The 20,264-nt window shown below is 38.9% G+C and overlaps 1 protein-coding gene across 5 annotated transcripts in view; it reads right to left on the bottom strand.

Annotated features, from left to right (window-relative positions):
* Window positions 1–20,264, bottom strand: part of TSHR (thyroid stimulating hormone receptor) — a 156,595-nt gene that overhangs the window by 110,792 nt on the left and 25,539 nt on the right. The gene's annotated exons all lie outside the window — the stretch shown is intronic.

Genomic DNA, 20,264 nt, shown 5'->3' with positions numbered 1-20,264 from the left:
ACTTTTAAGCCCATCAATAGGGAAATGGATAAATTCTGATGTAGTTACACAATAAAATACCAGTCAGCGATTATAATAAATTAGATTACATGCATCAACATTAATTTCTCTTCAACTCATGTATAGAGTCAAAAAAATAATCTGCAGAATGATGCACAAAGTACAATACCATGTAGATAAAATCTTAAATTATAAAATAGGTATCTATGGATATGACATATATGATGAAACTACCAAACAAAGATGATGTACATCAACTGCAGCAAAGTGAGACCTAGAGAAAGAAGGAAAGTCATGGAAATGGAACCGAGAAACTCAACTGTAACATTGTAATTTTTCAAACACAATTAAAAAAATTTTTTTTAATGTTTAGTTATTCTTGAGGCAGGGGAGGGGCAGAGAGAGACTGAGACACAGAATCTGAAGCAGGCTTCAGGCTCTGAGCTGTCAGCACAGAGCCTGATGCAGGGCTCGAACTCACAAACTGTGAGATAATGACCTGCGCTGAAGTTGGATGCTTAACTGACTGAGTCACCCAGGCGCCCTTCAAACACAATTGTTAATGATGTTTCTCGGTGATGGGCATTTGTTACAGGACACTGTGTATCTTTATGCATTCGAAATATTCCATAATAAAGAACCTATAATTAATATGTAGAATGTAGCCAGTATATGAATAAATGTGACCTATAAGCCAAATGATGCTATTGAAAAACATTTGGCAACTCAGAAACTTCATCACTCAAAAAATCTTCCCATATCTAAGACGATATCACTTGTTTCCTCTCCCATAAATTATAAGGAGATATGATTATGTTGACATTGTTTTAAAGATCTGAGAACATGGAAGTTATTAATTATAATCAGTCTTTTAAATTAACATCATAGATCTCTCCTTTAAAAATGTGGGTATTTTGCCCATGTAATCATGTTTAATGGGGATTAACCTTGATTTAAATTCATTTTTAGGCAACAAAATTATGTTTCCTCTGAGGACTGTTTAAGGAAAATACAATCTCATACTGCATAGGTACACTGCTGTAAGTCATGGATAGATGTACTTTTATAATCATTAAAAAAGGAAATTCTTTTATTTTTTAAAAAATATGTTGCTTTTAACATTTATTTATTCTTGAGAGACAGAGAGAGACAGAGCGTGAGCAGGGGAGGGGCAGAGAGAGAGAGAGGCACAGAATCCTAAGCAGGCTCCCGGCTTCGAGCTGTCAGCACAGAGCCTGACACGGGGCTCGAACTCACAGACTGAGAGATCATGACCTGAGCCAAAGTCGGATGCTCAACCCTACTGAGCCACCCAGGCGCCCCCGAAAAAGGAAATTCTCTTAAAGAACTAATTTATGTTCTGATGATTTAAAGAGAAAAATGCCCACTATTCTAGGATAATTTGAGCTTCTAAGAATCTCTTAATGCAAATACCTTTAAAGCTGATGCAGGAAATAGGAAGTTGATGTGAAACAGCAGTTCTTCACATGTTAAGAATAATTCATCTATGATAAAGAGTTCAATTTCCATTCCACATTCGTTTTGCCTTATTTTACACATGCATGTAATTTCAATGCATGTGTCATACACGGAATAAAAAACATAAACTACATAGAGTTTGTATTCAAGATAAAATTTCTAGCAAATTTCACTCTTGGTTATAGAAAATGGTACTAAGAGTGTCTTGTGTTTGTCAGATGCAACTATTTAGCAATCAACATGATTATTGAATGCTAATTACTAAAACCAGCGAGTTGTATCCAATTCTCTGTCATCAGTGTCAAGAACAGATGTCCAGAAGCTTTCAGAGTTGAGTCTGAACACCAGGACTAAGTGATGTGTCCAAGTCTGATCAATATTCTTAAGGACAACTTGCAAGGAGGTAGACCATTACATTGCCCTACATTCACAATGTTTTTTTGTAGTCTATCAGTTTAGAGAGCTAAGGAAGTTGAAATGACAAGTTTGAATCTAAGTGATCATGCTCTCCCCCTGTTCTGTGACTATAGACTTCATTTTTAATCACTGATTACGAGGAATAAACTGTCGATTTAGAAGTCAACAACACTGCTGGTTTACAGATAAAAACGTGAAGCTCCATAACTCCTCACTTCTTAAGTGTGGGCTGCACATAGTGACTTCCCTTCAAAAAGCACAGTACTGAAGGGAGAAAAATAGTAACTTTACAATACAGAAATCTGAAAAGCCTTACCATATCCAGGTGATCAAGGTTAATGTCAATAATGATAAGTCATGTTGATAGTATGTACCCTTGATATGATTTGATAAGTAGGGCATTTACCTCTGTGTTCTTCGTCCCAAACACCCCAAACCCTAGTCTGATCATGAGAAAAACATCAGAGAAGTCCCAATTGAGGGACAATATACAAAATACCTGACCAGCACTCTTAAAACTGTCAGAGTTGTCAAAAACAAAGAAATTGTGAGAATGTCAGAGTCAAGAGGAGCCTAAGGAGACATGATGAGTGGTGTTGTCTGCTCAGGATGCCATAATGAAATACCATTAAGTGGAGTGGCTTATGCAGACGTTTATTTCTCCCAGTTCTGGAGGCTGGGAAGTCCACTGTCAGGGTGCTGGCAGATTTGGTTCCTGGTGTGGATTCTCCTTCTGGATTGCAGATGGCAGTCTTCTCACTGGGTCCCCACAGGGTAGAAAAAGAGAGGGAACACTCTGAGCTCTCTATCTCTTCTTAGAAGGGCACTAATCCTGCTATGAGGGCCCCACCTTTATGACCTCATCTTAGCCTAGTTACCTTACGAGGGTCTCTCCCCCAAATGCCATCATGTTAGGGGGCAGGGTTTTGATATAAGAATTTGTGGTGGGGTGAGTACAATTCAGTCCATACCAATAATAAAATGTACTACGGTCTCCTGGATGGTCATTGGGTAAAAGGTCATTAGGTAAAAACTAAGGAAATAGGGATAAAGTATACACTTTAGTTAATAATGTTTCAATATTGGTTTACTGATTATGACAAATGAACCATATTAATATAATACTAGTGCATTGTGGACTGAGTTGTGTGCCTCCCAAATTCATATGTTGAAGTTCTCACTCTCAGTACCTCAGAATATGACTATTAGAAGACAAAGCCTTTAAAGAGGTATCTTAGTTAAAAAAATAAGGTCATTAGGGTGGGCTTTTAATCCAGTATAACTGGTGTCCTTATAAGAAGAGGAGACTATGGGGCACCTGAGTGGCTCAGTCGGTTAAATGTCTGACTCTTGGTTTCAGCTCACATCATGATCTCACAGTTTTGTAAGTTCAAGTCCTGCATCAGGCTCTGTGCTGGCAATGCAGAGCTTGCTTGGGATTCTCTGTCTCCCTCTCTCTTTGTCCTTCCCCTACTTGTGCTATCTCTGTCTCTCTCAGAATAAATAAATAAACTTGAAAGAAAAAGAGGAGTTTAAGACAACACACAGACCAAAGGACAAGCAGCAGAGGACACAGTGAGAAGAGGGGGCCAGCTGCAAGTCAAGGAAAAAGGCCATAGAAGAATCCAACTTAGACTGTACTTTGATCTAGGACTCTAGCTTCCAGAACTGTGAGAAAATAAAATGTATTATTTAAGCCACCCAGTCTGTGGTGCTTGTCATGACTGCTCTAGCAAAGTAAAACATTGGGGAAACTGGGGGTGGGGTGTATAGGAACTACCTGGACTATCTTCACGGTTTTTCTGTCAAATAGAAAACCATTTTAGCGCTGCCTGGGTGGCTGAGTCGGTTAAGCATCTGACTTCAGCTCAGGTCATGATCTCGTTTCGTGAGTTCAAGCTCCACATCAGGATCTCTGCTGTCAACACATACAGCTCACTTTGGATCTTCTGTCTCCCTCTCTCTCTGCCCCCTCCCTAGTGCTCTCTCTTTGGGCTTCACTTCCTAAAACAAAATTAAGATATTTAAAATGGTTGGGGTGCCTAGGTGGCTCAGTTGGTTAAGTGTCTGACTTCGGCTCAGTCATGATCTCGCAGTTCGTGAGTTTGAGCCCCACGTCAGGCTCTGTGCTAACAGCTCAGAGCCTGGAGCCTATTTCACATTCTGTGTCTCCCTCTCTCTCTGCCCCTCCCCCGTTCACATTCTGTCTCTCTCTCTCTCTCTCTTTCTCTCTCTCTTTCTCTCTCCTTCAGAAATAAAATAAACACTATAAAAAGTTTAAAGATATTTAAAATGTTTTTTTTAATGTTTATTTATTTTGAGAGAGAGACAGCAAGGCAGTATATGAGTCAAAAATGCCACCGGGAAGCCTGTTGTTATACCTCATACAATTCGAAAGGGTTACTTACCCTCTTTAAGCCTGTGCGCATTTGTCAAATGAAGGTGGTAGTGTCTGCCCTACTTATTTCACAGGGTTATTATGGACATCAGTGAATCTAATACCTGCAAATGCAATGTAATTAAAAGACTTGTCATTAAATGTTTCACCCAAGTCCCATGGCTATTTTAGGCAGAGATCAAATCACTTCGAGCTCTTATTAGCTATTAATCTGGTCCTCCTGATACCACTCCTAACTGACCCCATACTCAAAAACTTCTGTAGCCCAGCAGTTTCTAGGGCACGCTAAGTCATAATCTGTGGCATGTTATAATCCACGTTGGCCATCTCAAACTGCAAATGCTTGCCTTTCATGTTCAAGGTGCCCTGGGGAATGTGACATGGAGACCAACACTGCACCCTGATGAGCAACTCCGTGAACAAATCCTGCTTGCGGATTTATATTGTTTCTGCATATGAAGGAAAACATGTTTTTCTATTAAGTGTGATACTTCACAGGTGGTCTCCAAAGTACAGTGTCCAAGGCAATACTTTGTGGTGCAGAAAAAATATTAGAACTTGTGACTTGTGATTTTAGAACTTCATACTCTGAATTTCTGTTTCTGTGTGTTTTATAATTTACGTGGTATATTAATACAATAGTATGTATCTGTAAAACATACACACACATATATTTTAGAGTGCTGATTGGGAATGTGCACAAAAAAAGGTTTGGAGACCACTTCATTAGAGGACAGGAGAAATCAGACCATTGGGTGGACAAGTATAAACTGGAGCCTTGGTCTTTATTTCTCTTAATACAAAAGCAGAGGCAAGTTACACATTTTCATCTGTAGGGCTATTTTCAAACTATGGACTACTTGGTCCACATTGGTTATGTGCCTTGCGCAAATTACTCTGTCTTTCTGTGCCCCAGCTCTTCTTTCCTTAAAGTGGGGCTCATCCCAGTACCTCTGTTGTGTTGGAGAGGGATGAGCAGAAAACTCTGAATTTACTAGGATGGAAACTTTTGATTAGAAAGTCATATGGTGGGGCACCTGGGTGGCTTAGTGTGCTGAGCGTCCCAACTTTGGCTCAGGTCATGATTTTGCAGTTCATGAGTTCAAGCCCCACATCAGGCTCACTGCTGTCAGTGCAGAGCTTGCTTCAGACCCTCTGTCTCCCTCTCTCTGCCCCTCCCCCACTTTCACTCTCTCAAAAGTAAATAAAAACATTGGAAGAAAGAAAGAAAGAAAGCCATGTGGTTGCAAAGCCTGCAGGCCTCACTGCCCAGATTTATCTTTCTCCTTGTTCATTAACCAACCTTGAGCCTGACTTCCACTACCTCTGAATCAGAACAAATCAGAACGACATAAGGCTGTCGCACCCAAGTTATATGGGGTGAGCTAGAAGAAATGGCAGGAGCCATTGCTAGAACCACTTTCACCAGGAAACAGAGTAACTGAAGAGGCACATAGACTAGGCTTGGTACCCCTATTACTGAATTGACTTTGGTAAAGAAATAGATTTTTACATACATTACTAATGGTAGACATTCACCTGCTGAAAGGGAGTATGAAAGGCATTCTAAGCAGGGAGGAGAGGAGATGCAAAGTCATGGAGGTGTGAAAATGCTGGAAGTGTTTAGACCTGTGAGGACTCCAAGTAAACGTAAATATAAAAGCCAAATAAATGAAGCATGCTTATTGGGTCCACTGCTGTATGCTTTATGTATACAGCCTAATAAGTAGATGCTTAATAAATATTCATTATTGTTTCCATAGCTAAGTAGAACATATGGGACGTATCAGAACCACCTGTAGGGGGCCATTTTCTTCTTCACATTACAACCTCTGCCCTTGGAGATTCTAATACACACACAGGAAGTGTTAATGTATAGAGCCACTGTTACAGACATGGGGGTGAGTGGGTAAAGGCCATTATTCTAGGTTAGTGCTTTTGAAACTGCAGGTTGTAGGGGTGCCTGGGTGGCTCAACTGGTTAAGTGTCTGACTCTTAATTTCAACTTAGCTCATGATGTCATGGTTTTGGGGTTCAAGCCCTGCATTGGGCTCTGCACTGGCTGCATAGAGCTTGCCTGGGATTCTCTGTCTCCCTCTCTCTGACCCTTTCCCACTTGCACTGTCGCTGTCTCTTTCAAAATAAATAAATAAACCTAAAAATATATATACATACACACACACACACACACACACACACACACACAAACTGTAGGTTGTAAGCCATTGGTAGATCATGAAATCAATGTATTATATCACAACTATCCTTTTTGAAAAGTGAGTTAATATAGAACACATACATACATAAATATGTCTGTATCCTAGGGTACATTGTAAAGTATACTTTTTACTGTGGGTCATGATCTAACATGTGAAGCCACTGGTTTGCATAGTAGTTGGTGGAAGCCTTGACTAAAGCAGTAGTTAGATTCTAGTGATGACTGTGAAAAAAATTGATGGGATTTAGTGACTTACTGAGTGACTTACTGAGGTAAAGCAAAGTGCAGACTCGGAGTTTCAGAAATAGCTTAAGCTAGTTGGTGAAGTGCCATGTCTTTAAAACTGAGATTAAGAATGAGGGAGTCGGGGCGCCTGGGTGGCTCAGTCGGTTGAGCTTCCGACTTTGGCTCAGGTCACGATCTCACGGTCCGTGAGTTCGAGCCCCGCATCAGGCTCTGTGCTGACCGCTCAGAGCCTGGAGCCTGTTTCAGATTCTGTGTCTCCCTCTCTCTCTGACCCTCCCCCGTTCATGCTCTGTCTCTCTCTGTCTCGAAAATAAATAAACGTTAAAAAAAAATTTTTTTTAAAAAAAGAATGAGGGAGTCAAATATTGTGGGATTCTTTGGGGGTTGAGTGGAGACTGGGGGCAGGATGTCAGCGAGAAGATAATGAGTTCGGATGAGATGAGTTGAGTTTGAGACTCCAAGTGGACATGTCTATGAAGCAATAGGAAACATAGTCTGAAGCATAAGGAAGAGTTCAGGGTTAATGACCAAGTCTGTAGTCATTATTATCCAGATGACAGCCGACATGTTAAATTGGATGAGATTTTCTTTCTTTTTAATTTTTCTAATTGGTTTCTCCACCAAAAAGAATTTGTATCACAAAATTCAATTTCATTTATATTTCAGTACTTGAAACACTTCCTTGTGACTCTGTTAGGAAATATTAGTTTAGCCCAGAAATAAAGAATACCTTTTTAAAATTCCTTTTAAATATGATTCATTGATGATATGATTAACAGTAATAGAACCTAACTAAATGAATCAATATAGGTACATTTTATGAGACTTAAATTTTAATAAAATTTATATAATTCACTGAAGAACATTAAAAGGACAATGTGAAATTTGAGGCAGTTTGAGAAAGCGGTAGGATAAAAACCTAATGGTCTATATTCCTTTATTAAGATTGTGCCAGAATTGACCTTTAAAAGATTAAGTCCATTATGTGCTCATTATGTTACTGAATTGCACAATAATTTGTTCTAATATTGTTCAAGAGAAAAATAAGTATCTTGCACAAAAACCATAATATGCTATTCTTTTTCATTTTAAATATGAATATTAGGCATTTTCCCCCAATAACTGCTTTTCCTTGTAGAAAATTCTAAGAAAAACTTACCATATCTAGTTGTCCATTACACAAATGCCAGTTTCTATTCTTTCTCTTAAGTATTAGGTGTTATTTTTATTTTTTGAATTTTAAGCTGTTGTGGTAATAACATTAGAGATCTACGCACTTAAAGTTTTAAGTGTACGATACATTAAGTGTGCAACAAACTATTGTTGCCCGTTGGTAAACAATGTACAGCAGATCTCTAGAGCTTATTCACCTTGTTTAATTGAAACTTTATGCCCATTGATTACAATTCCCCATTTCCCTCCCCTTTAGCCCTTAGCAACTACCATTCCACTCTTTGATTCTATGTACTTGACAGTTTTAGTTACCTCATGTAAGTGGAGTCATGCAGGATCTTGAGGACATTACACTAACTAAAATATACCAGACACGGAAAGACAAACACTGGATGAGGTTTTCTAAGGAGCCTGGTAGTGTTCAGTAAGGACTACTCCCAGGAATAGAATCCTTGGGAAGGTGAACCTTTAATGAGCAGGTCTCAGGAGAGTTAGAATAGAGGCAAGATAGGAGAAGAGTCTATTCATTACAGAAATATGTTACAGAAATATCAAGCAGAATAAAAACTGAACCACTACCTTTATATAGGTGGTTGAGTCATTAAGGATCTCTAGGAGGCAGTTATCATAGAGTTTAGTAATGGGACAACTAACCAGTTTTAGCAAGTTAAAGAGTAAACGGGAAGTACAAAGTATGATCTCTAAAGAGAAAGTATGGTTTTGCTTTATGACAGAGAATGGAAGGAAGCTGACAGAGGCTTAACTATGGGGAGGCAGGGTAGAATAGGACTTTTATGTGCAGAAATTAGATAACATTTGTAAGTGGTGGTGAAAGATAATATTTGCAGGTAGGATGATGGTAATAGTGAACATAAGGCGCTTACTATGTGCCAAGAATTATTCTAAACACTTTACATAGATCAGCTCGTTTTAATCTTCACAACAACACTGAGGTAGGCACTATTATTATCCCCATTTAAATGAGGAAACAGGCAGAGAGGTAAAGCAAATTGAGCAAGTTCACACACAACTATCAGACACAGGATTTGAATCCAGCCTGGGGCACCAGAGTTTATGCTCATAACTTCTACACTTTGCTGGGGAAGACGAAGGTGCAGGAAAATAGGGCATAAAGGGCCACAATCCCTTACCCAGAAACTTTTGGGGCCAGATGTATTTTAGAATTCAGAAATTTTCAGCTTTTAATATACATATATTTTCTTATAGCCACGTAGGATCTGGGGCTGTACCTTAAACACAGTCACATTGGTAACCGACATCTTTGTAGTAAATGTATCAATAAATAAAGACCAACCTCACATCAATTGGGGTCAAGTTCTTCCAGGGGTTAACAGAAAACTGTCAACGTTCAGAGCTGTTTGAATTTTGGACTTGCAGATAAGGAACTGTGCTCCTGCAGTAGCCAAGCATATCTCCGAGGGGGAGGCAAAGAAGAATCTGGTAGTGGGATCTTGGAAAGGGTTAGGAACACCTGCTCCTTTGTGAAAAGAGAAGCAGGGCAAAAGGAAAAACAGCAAGGTTATGTCCCAACTCCTCGTTCCCATCTCCCACAAAATCCCTGTTTTCCTGTCTTAGTATAAGTCAGATGCTGATGGATGTCACCATTTTCCCTTTAAGGTCTAGAATGGCTTGTCCTTGCTTTTCCTGTATTTTACCTGACCCACCAATGGGGTCAAGGTGATTCTACCTCTTCCTTCCAGGTATAGGTGAGACAGAGAAAGGGGAGAGAGGTTGAGGGGCAGAAAATACCACAAGAGAGATTTTTTATAGTACTTGTTTCTTCTTTGTGACTAGAAGTAATTCATTAATTCATTCATTTATTCATTCACTCACTTACTCATTTTGCTACCACTGGGGCAAAGTCCTTAGAAAACAGCTAAAACCTTGGATAGTACTTTAGGGACAAGTGAAACAAAACTTAAGAGACTTCATTGTGATGCCCAGGAATTTAGAGAGAAAGAGACAGAGATTGAGAATGAATAAGACATTGAATCATGGAGTGCCTGGGTGGCTCAGTCGGTTAAGCATCAGACTCTTGATTCTGGCTCAGGGAATGATCTCACAGTTCATGAGATGGAGCCCCGTGTCAGGCTCTGTGCTGACAGGACAGAGCCTGCTTGGTATTCTCTCTCTCTTTCTCTCTCTGCCCCTCCCCTGCTTGCTCTCTCTCTCAAAATAAATAAGTAAACTTAAAAAAAAGACACCAAATCAGGCTGACATGGATGAAAAGAACAGGAGCCCAAATAGAACTAATTAAGATTGAGAAGGTATTATTTTTTTCCAGAAGGTCTGTAGCATCTATTGCTGAATCTCACCTTTCCAGCCACCACCAGGCCCAGGTTGCAAGAGTCCTTGGGTTATGTGTTTGGCTGGCTGGAGCAGGGAATCCTTAACTCAGTTGGATAGGAGAGGGGAAGTATGAAACATTCCCGGTATTCCCAGTAGTCACTTGGACATATTAATTTAGAAAAATATTGTTAAACGTAGTGTTGGCTACTAAAGTATTTCTGGTGGTCCAGTGCTTAAGGTACATGTTAAGCCAGAAACTGGAGAATGCATTCTGGTTTGCAGGTTATTTCTGATATGGTATTACAATGTCAGGCATTTCAGGGGTTAAAAAGTCTTTGGTAGGCTAGCCAGGAAATTTAACATGCATGTAAAATACATTCCAAACAACCAACTTTTGGAAAACAACCCTATAAGTTGGGGACTGCCTGTTTTTATATTCCCTTTGCCAAAGCTACTAAAATTTGTAGCAAAATAGAGATTAAAAAATAATATATTCTTGTGACTCAACAGTGTGGCAGCATCTTCAAACTGAGAGTGTAATTTTAGAGTCAATATTATTTTCTTGGGCATTTTCTAGAACCAAAGAGAATCAAGTGGCAAGTCACCACATCTGGCAATATCAATGGAGAAATTCTGCCTTTACCTTTACAGTTAAAGTAGCTCTTTCAAGTTTAATTGTCAGCATGAATGGGGGCACAGGTCGTATTCTGATCAAACCTGCTGATGTTACAAAACTGAGAGATATAGCAGGTATGCTACCGAAGAGACACAAACATTTCGCTCCTCTCCCATCTCCTCCATCTCCATGATTCAATATGGTAGTAGTTTGGAGGATCATGTTGCATTTGGTATGGAGAAAAAAAGGGGGTGTTGTGTTTAGGGTAGAAAAGACTTATGGAAGGGAAGAAAATCATTAAATAGAAGTGAGATTCTTTCTGATTTGTTTTTTGGGGCTCTAGTGGACACACCTAAGACCATGGTGGTAGATTTTTTTCTAGTATAGGAAAGAATAACAGAATTTCTCAAAAATTAGATAGTAGGTTCTCTTTCTCATGTGTATGCAAAGAATGAATATCATGCATCAAGCTCAGGAGAGTCTTACGTTGGGTAGAGGGTCAAAGTAGATGGTCTCTCCAAGTTCTTCTTCCAATACTAAAACTCCGTAAGTCCCGTGAAAATTGTAACTACTCCCGCTTTCTTCCCCAAGCAATATGATATCTTCAAAGTCAGATGCCAATGGGAAAATTCTAGTTGATGCTAAGCCCCCAGTTGGCCATACAATTGTGCAATCAAATTTTAAGTGTTCCTAATGGAGTCAGCCAACCTGGGACTGCTCATTTCCTTAGTCATGGAGATGTACTTTTGGAAACCAAAATCTGTAGTAGGCAAAAATCAGTCCAAGCCATGTGGCTTTCCAACAGGGTATGATTACAAAAAAAGGCTGAAATTATTATAACCCAGAAGGGGAAAAGTCAGCAGAATTCATTATCCTTATAAAATACATTCTTTGATCCTTCCTTCTACCATATTGTATGCACTGTTTCCTGGGCTATCTAGTGGTCAGTGAGGTCAAGATAATGTTGTGTATCTCCTGTTTCCTTTATATTGGCCTTACAGAAACTAAGAGCCAAGATTAGCCATTCTAGTTTTTTGTTTTTTTGTTTTTTGTTTTTTAGAATAGTTACTATTTAAGAAGTTCAAGTTTTTCATTGTTGGAAATCATTTGGAATTCTCTAGCATGTAGCAGTAGCTTCTACTTGATCTTTGTAAGTAAGAACTTCAAGACACTGCAATGTGCTCACAAATAAAGTCATAATGGAAGTCTGTTTTTCTCCTTTGTAACACCAAATGAACTTGTAATTGCTTGATCAATGTTGGCTGTCCATCTGGAATGCAAACTCCATGAGAGTGTGGACAAGCTATCTGTCTTATTCAGCATTCCATGTCCATTACCTAGAGCAGTATTAACACCCAAAAAATGTTGAATGAATAAATCTAGCAATGAAATGATTACCTGTTCTCTCAAATGCTGCTTGTTATCTTCCACATCACAACACACACACACACACACACACACACACACATACACACACACACACACTCCTTTGGAACAATTTCTTAATAGAATAGAAACAGTTTACCTTTTTGTTTCACAAATTGCAGAAAGAAAGCACTACTTTCTTGTTCCTATGTGCTGGATCAGTGCAAAGATTCTCTTTCTTCCTTTCAAACTACTTCATTGATCTTTGTTATCAACTATATCAAATGGGTACTGGGACAGTTCATAGTGGTGTAAGGACAACTCATCCAGCTTTCAAGATTTCCCTCTAAAGTACAACAAAACTGGGGGGCCTGGGTGGCTTGGTCGGTTAAGTGTCCGACTTCGGCTCAGGTCATGATCTCACGGTCCGTGAGTTCGAGCCCCGCGTCGGGCTCTGTGCTGACAGCTCAGAGCCTGGAGCCTGTTTCAGATTCTGTGTCTCCCTCTCTCTCTGCCCCTCCCTTGTTCATGCTCTGTCTCTCTCTGTCTCAAAAATAAATAAACGTTAAAAAAAATTTGAAAAAAGAAAAGAAAAAAAAATAAAGTACAACAAAACTGCTTCTAAGTGCCATACAGAGGGGAACAAGCTGTGGATGGCTTCCCGAGTAGGTAAATACTACCTCACGGGACAGTGGAGACCAGCGGCCTCATCAAAAATTTAGGTTAATATAGAAGATCTCCTGATGCTTATATAACTTTGAATGTCTTTTCAGGCAAAATTCTTTTCTGAGAGGCAGACCAAAGGCAGCTAGAGAGTGTGTGCTACCTGGGAATTGGGAGGTGGGGAGATGGATACTTCTAAACACCAACTTTCCCTGTCTAGCAATTTTGCCAGAAACTGGACAATCTAGTTTCTAACCCAGGATAGTCTTTTTTTTTTTTTAATGTTTATTTATTTTTCAGAGACAGAGAGACAGAGTATGAGCAGGGGAGGGGCAGAGAGAGAGGGAGGCACAGAATCTGAAACAGGCTCCAGTCTCCGAGCTATCAGCACAGAACCTGACATGGGGCTCGAACTCACGAACCATGAGATCATGACGTGAGCCAAAGTTGGGCACTTAACCAACTGAGCCACTCAGGCTCTCCGCCAGAATAGTCTTAATAATAAAATTATCTTGGTTTGTGTATTATGTACTTGTTCCATAAACACCTATGTATATATTTCATTCAAACACTGTGAGGTAATTATTGTAGATATTGATTATTATCATTGTTATTCCCATCTATCTTGCATGTGCAAAAACCGTAGAGTTTAGATGACCATTTTAGGGTTAAAGTGCTAGTTAGTGGCAAAGCTGGATCTCTATCTCTAGGTGACAAAGAAGCATGGTGAAGCAATCACAGGACGAAAGCCCATTCAATCCCAACTCTGTTTACTATCTACATGATCTTAGAAAAATCCTTTGCATTTTCTGAACTTTATTTTCCTTACTGTTTTCAAATGGGGGCTAAAGAGGTATAGAGGGATAGGGAGCAGGTGTTAATTTTGTCCTGTTTACCTCATGGATTTTTTCTCGTGGGGATATTAAAGATCAAAGTGCTTTGTAAGGTATAACTGTGAGACTGTATTACTTTCCTAAAGAAGTTTTTATTTTAATTCCAGTTAGATAACATACAGTGTTATATTGGTTCCAGGTGTACAATTTAGTAAATAATCCAATTCAAAAATGGGCAGAAGACATAAACAGACATTTCTCCAAAGAAGACACACAGCTGGCCAAAAGATACACAAAAAGATGTTCATCATCACTTACCATCTGGGAAATGCAAATCAAAACCACAATGAGCTATCACCTCACACCTGTCAGAATGGCTAAAATCAACAACACAAGAAACAAGAGTTGATGGTGATGATGTGGAGAACAGGATTACTCATTCACTGTTAGTGGGAATGCAAACTGGTGTAGCCACTGTGGCAAACAGTATGGAGGTTCCTCAAAATGTTAAAAATAGAACTACCCTACTATCCAGGATTGCCACTACTGGAAGTTTACCCAAAGAGGTGGTATTACTCATATTCCCAAGAGAGGTGTAGAGCATGGTACTATGGAGTAGCACAGGTTTCATTCAAGGCCCAGGGCCCCCTCCTTTGTACCTATATGACCTTGACTGTGTTCCTGAATCTCACTAAGCCTCAGTTTCCTCATCTGTAAAATGGGAACAATAAAAACTGCCTCATAAGGCTAACATGAAGATTAAGTGAGATTAAGTGCAGAAAACAGAATCACCAAAAGGTAATAGGAGCACCATCCTCATAATGTGTCTTCTTTACAATGGAAGAAATGGACGTTCAGTAGCTGATTGATTTGGTGTCAGGACACCCAAAGAGCAGAGCAGTAAGAGACTCAGTAAACCAGTGTTTTGTCTTGTATTGGCTCTGAGAGAAACAGATTTGGTGAGTGGAAGCTGGACAAGAAGAAACTTTTTTTCTTTTTCCCTCCTTGCTACCACCCCACCCACCTCAGTCTGTAGGCTCTATTTCTTTAGGGTTTGAGAAAATAGGAGTCCCTGGAGGCCCAAGGTGGGACTAGTACCAAAGAGAGTTTTCCTCCTCTGTTGCTACAGGAATCGCAAGAAACCTTAGGCAAGAGATTGGATCTAAGTGGGGCCATTGCTTAACACCCAGGTTTTCCTGATTATTAGGACAACACTTCTTCCCAATGAGAACAAGGTCTGAATGTGGGAGTTTTGTGAGGCCCGTAAGTAACTGGAAGTAAACTTTTCAGATGAAACTTGCTTGTCTCTTGCTGCTGCCTCTGCTGGTTCATGACAGAGCAACATGATTAACAAATTTTGGAATAAATAAATTGTAGTCACTTACTAAGTCATAGAAGAAAGTTTCTAAGAATAAAGAGGAATCATGGGACTGTGTGGCATCATATTGCATAACAATTCATTTTAAAATAGTTCAAATCTTCCAGGAAAGGGAGAAAATATTGGTAAATCAGAGAGCATCTAAAAATTCAAACAAGGCTGCTAGGTTTATGTTGGGACTTTGGGATTCGGTTGAAAGTTTGACAGAAAGGAGCAAGAATTAGTGATTCCATTCTGGTTGATGCTATTCATGTGAATTTCTCATCTCAACAGAACACCAGACAGTTGCAATTTTGAAAAATGTATTATATTTATAAGGGAACAACACCTGCTTTTGAGACACAAGATAGAAAAACTGGATCAAAACCATTCAGAAAAATTGGATCAAAAACATGGATCAAAACCAGGAAACTCATTTTTAAAATTATTTTTTTAAGGCTTACAAGAAACATATTCTAAAAAAAATATTCTAAAAAAAAATCACTTAACTTTCTTCAAAAAACAGAAGCAAACAAAACAAAACAAAACAAAAACCTGATGTAATTAGTTTTGTCTACATGAGAAAAGGGAAATGGAAAACTTTAAGATTAATATGTAGGTAATTAACATCAGGAAGGGTCCAAAATATGCAAGTATTTGAGATAGAGGTAAATTGAGCTCCTTAATTGTCCACCACTGCTTTGCAAAGTGGGTTGGCCACACTGAGTTATTGTGTACAGAAAGAAAATACATTAACATTTCTTTTTCTTTATCCCACACCTTCACCTATATATTATATGTGTCTTATATATATGTACAAAATGTGCTGATTAGTATAGTTGTATAGCATGGAATTTAGAAATAAATGTGCATATTAGGAGTACATGTTCAAAAATTTTATTGATGGGAGTACACAGTGAATTAGATATGGAGATCATGACTGAATGATTGGCCCAGTTCTAAATTCTACTGGGCAGAGTAGACATATACTCATAGTTACATATGATTATTTACTTTGGCATCAATCTGTGAAAAATATTTGGGGAATATGGATTGTGTGATGAGCGCCATGCTAGACATAGATAGGAGTACAAGAAATGTCTAAACTATAGGCATTCAGCCTGTGCCTGAATGTCTCTCTGACAGTCTCTCCATCTTGTAGAAGAGTCTGTTCCACTGTTGGAGAGCTGTTATCATTAGTATATTCCTGTTTATACTGCATCTGAATTTGACATGTGACAACCCAATTTGGAAGTACAATTTTTTTTGGTCTAAGTTTTACCTACAAGGGCAACACTGGATAGCTTTTATTATTATTATTTTTATTTTTAATCTTAATTTATTTTTGAGAGAGAGAGGAGAACAGAGAGAGAGAGGGAGACACAGAATCTGAAGTAGACTCCAGGCTCTGAGCTGTCAGCACAGAACCCGACACAGGGCTCAAACCCATGAACAGTGAGATCATGACCTGAGCTGAAGTCAGATGCTTAGCCAACTGAGCCACCCAGGCGCCCTTGGATAGCTTTTAAATATCCGAAGACAGCTCAAGTCTATCTTATTTCTCTCTTCCCTTGGGCCCTATTTGGGCTCTTTCAACTCTGTAATATACTCTCTTAAATGGCAGGCATGTGAAGTTAGTCTAGTTTGTCAATTCTGTTTTAAAATGTGATTGAAAGAAAATAAAAATAAAATGTGATTCAACCTGTGCTGAATGCATGAGATTATCATTTCTCTTGATTTGGATGCCAAGTACTATTGACAAAATTAATAATTAATATTATTGAAAATTTCATCTGTCTCTTTACAGTTGACTAGGGTTCCCGGAAGTTTTTACTGTGAACTCTGGGCTAGGACTTTACTAGTTTATTTATATAATTACCCCTATAACTGTGCAAGTTATTATTTAGACCTAAATGTAGGGTTTATATTTATCTCAGTTAAATATCATCCTGTGTGCATTTTGATTTGTAGCATGGCTTCCTGGGATTATTTTTTTATCTTGCCTCATTCAACAAAAATTAACTAAACCCCCACTAAAAATGCTAATCAGTGTTTTGGGTTGTGAGGTCATCTGAAAAAATAAGTCATAGTCCCTTTTCTTGAGTATCTCACATTGTAATCAGGACACTGGACATAAACTTCTCCATCATGCAACATGTTAAACTCTATAACAGAGGCATGTGTAATGAACATGCAAAGAAGAAAAGCATTTAAATAATTGGTAATATTTTTATATTGATTTAGAATTTGTGATTAACTTGCATATCTTATTTAACTCTCAAAACAATTCTGATGGATGATAGTGTTAGAAAATAGTCATCAATTTACAGAAGCACCAGAGGCTCAGCACAGTTAAATGACCCAGCAAATAAGAACTATCTTTTCCCCCTTTTTTAAAGGAAACCAGGACAAAGTGATTTTATTTTTCTGGCTTAATGCTTATTTTCCAAGATTCCCCAGAAATTCTACATAGTGCCCTCAGAGATTTATGACCAATTCACTTTGGCACCTAGGGATGTAATCTTTTCAGGTTTGTTGGTATAAATTCATTTAAAACAACTTCTCTACCTATACGTCAGCTGATCTTGGTCTATAATACACCTTTCAAAGTTTGAAGTCCATGAATAGAACTTTTTTATGCTCCTGTTTGTCATCTGTTGTTATTTGCTAATTTTCCAGTGTCCCCTGGCAGTGGCTGATTCTTTCCTTATTTTTCCTCTACTCTGAACACAGCTTTTGAATACTCCTTTCTGTTGAATTTTCTCTTCAATTGCCAGGTCCCTTTTTCCTCCTCTTCTCCAATGTTTGACAATAAAATATGGAAAGAGCAGTAGTGTTACTGATGAAATGAAGTAAAGTCCTTGCGATGGGGTTTTGGGGTAATGGTAGGGTTTGGAGCTGATGGCCAAGAAGGAATTCTTGAAGGAGTCTTTGGTGCAGAAGGGTGATTTTATTAAAGCACGGGGACAGGACCTGTGGAAAGAAAGAGCTTCACTGGGGCTGTGACAGGTGACTGATTATATACCTTCAGGTTGGGAGGGACTTAGGGACAGTGTAAGTAAACAAGGTTTCCAGGACCTTGAGGGGCTAGCTGTTGTTAGGGAAAACATTTATTACTATTTAGTAAAACCTCAGTCATGAGACCCTTCAGATGTATGACAGGGGCCATATGCTTGGAGCGTAATTGCCAACATATACTTGGGGGTTAAAGATAAAGGAGGTTTACAAAGGAATTTTTATGTGTTTAAGGAGACTCACAGGATCCTGGGGCGGGAAGGATAATGTTAAGCCAAGATTCCCTTTTGTCTTATCCAGGCAGCTGAGCTCCTAGAGGGAGATCACTCTGCCTGTTTCAAGGACTTGTCAATGGGCTGTAGGCAGTAAAGGAATTTAATTTTTCATTTGCCTTTGTTCCCTACATCACCATGGCAAGCACTTAAACCCTCTTACATCTTGATGAGGGTAATATTAGGGCTCCAGGGAACGCCCTGGAGTCTATAGGCTTCTGGAAATTAGGGTATGGATAAGATTGCCTTTTTCTTGACGTTTACTAAGTTATCCATGAACTGAAGGAGACTCCTGTCCTGCATGACTGTGATCTCTATCTGTCAACCATTTTGCTTTCTTTCCTTTCCCCTGTTCTTGGGCAGCCAGGAGTGTCCGAAGAATAGCACACATATCCCACGTGGGGGTGGCGGGGGGAGGTGCTGTGTGCTAGCTTGTGCTTTGCCTCATGCTCCCTCATCACTTGGAACTGTCACCATTAATTGCTTTCAAATTTTGGCCCGTCTTTATGAAATTTGTTTCTTTATTCCCTCTTTGAAAACAAACCTAGGTTATTGAACGTCTGGGCTGGAATTTCTGTTGAAGAAAAATATTCAGAGGCTCTTGGAGGGTGTCCAAGTTCTCAAGTCTTTTTTGTAAGTAGGTAAAACCACTTGTTTGAAAAACAAAATTCTCTCCTCTTAAGTCTTTTTTGTCATGTGCACTGGTGAGCCATTTTCATTGAAATTATGAGTTACATATGAGAACAGAGTGACAGGTTAAAAAGATGAACTCTTTTGCACTATATTGAGTAATTTAATAGGAAGAGGAGTTTATAGGTCTTTTAATTTTGAATCATAACATCTATGAGAGTCAACAATCCCTCTCTAACCATAAAAATTATAGGGCATCAATGATACTGAAGTTATGAGTACACAGATTATGAAGATCTAAATTTTGACTCCTACATAATCCCCACTCAATAATTAAAACCCGGAGAATTGAGACTGCTAAAAGTTGACAATCAAGCAGTACTACCAATAGAAATAACCATTCGTATACTAATCTTATCAGAAGATGTCTGCACTCATGGGCCGTCCCATCCCTAGGTCTAAAAACTGACACCATCCCAGACTGACTAAATCAAAGAACCCTAATGAGCACATGACCCAGACTATATTATGGCCAATGCTCAGACATTTGAGGCTCAAACCACAGCTTTATACCCATGGTACTTGAATTGGTTCCATTAACATATTTCAAAAAATGATCAGCATGTATACTATAAAGTCATTAAGAAGCAAAATAAGCATTAACCTTTAAAGTTAAAGATTGGGAATTTAAATCTCCCCTTAATGATATGCCACAACTAGATACATCAACTTGATTCACCAGTATTATGTCAATACTTTTTTTGTTAAAGTAGAAATTTATTAAAATCTATTTGTTTCCAATATATGAAATTTATTGTCAAATTGGTTTCCATACAACACCCAGTGCTCATCCCAAAAGGTGCCCTCCTCAATACCCATCACCCACCCTTCCTTCCCTCCCACCCCCCCATCAACCCTCAGTTTGTTCTCAGTTTTTAAGAGTCTCTTATGCTTTGGCTCTCTCCCACTCTAACCTCTTTTTTTTTTTTTCCTTCCCCTCCTCCATGGGTTTCTGTTAAGTTTCTCAGGATCCACATAAGAGTGAACACATATGGTATCTGTCTTTCTATGGCTTATTTCACTTAGCATCACACTCTCCAATTCCATCCACGTTGCTACAAAGGGCCATATTTCGTTCTTTCTCATTGCCATGTAGTACTCCATTGTGTATATAAACCACAATTTCTTTATCCATTCATCAGTTGATGGACATTTAGGCTCTTTCCACAATTTGGCCATTGTTGAGAGTGCTGCTATGAACATTGGGGTACA

The sequence above is a fragment of the Acinonyx jubatus genome, chromosome B3 (genome assembly GCF_027475565.1).
Source record: "Acinonyx jubatus isolate Ajub_Pintada_27869175 chromosome B3, VMU_Ajub_asm_v1.0, whole genome shotgun sequence".
Classification (NCBI taxonomy): domain Eukaryota; kingdom Metazoa; phylum Chordata; class Mammalia; order Carnivora; family Felidae; genus Acinonyx; species Acinonyx jubatus.
The sequence above is the reverse complement of the archived record's forward strand: the minus strand, read 5'-3'. Positions and strand labels throughout refer to the sequence as shown.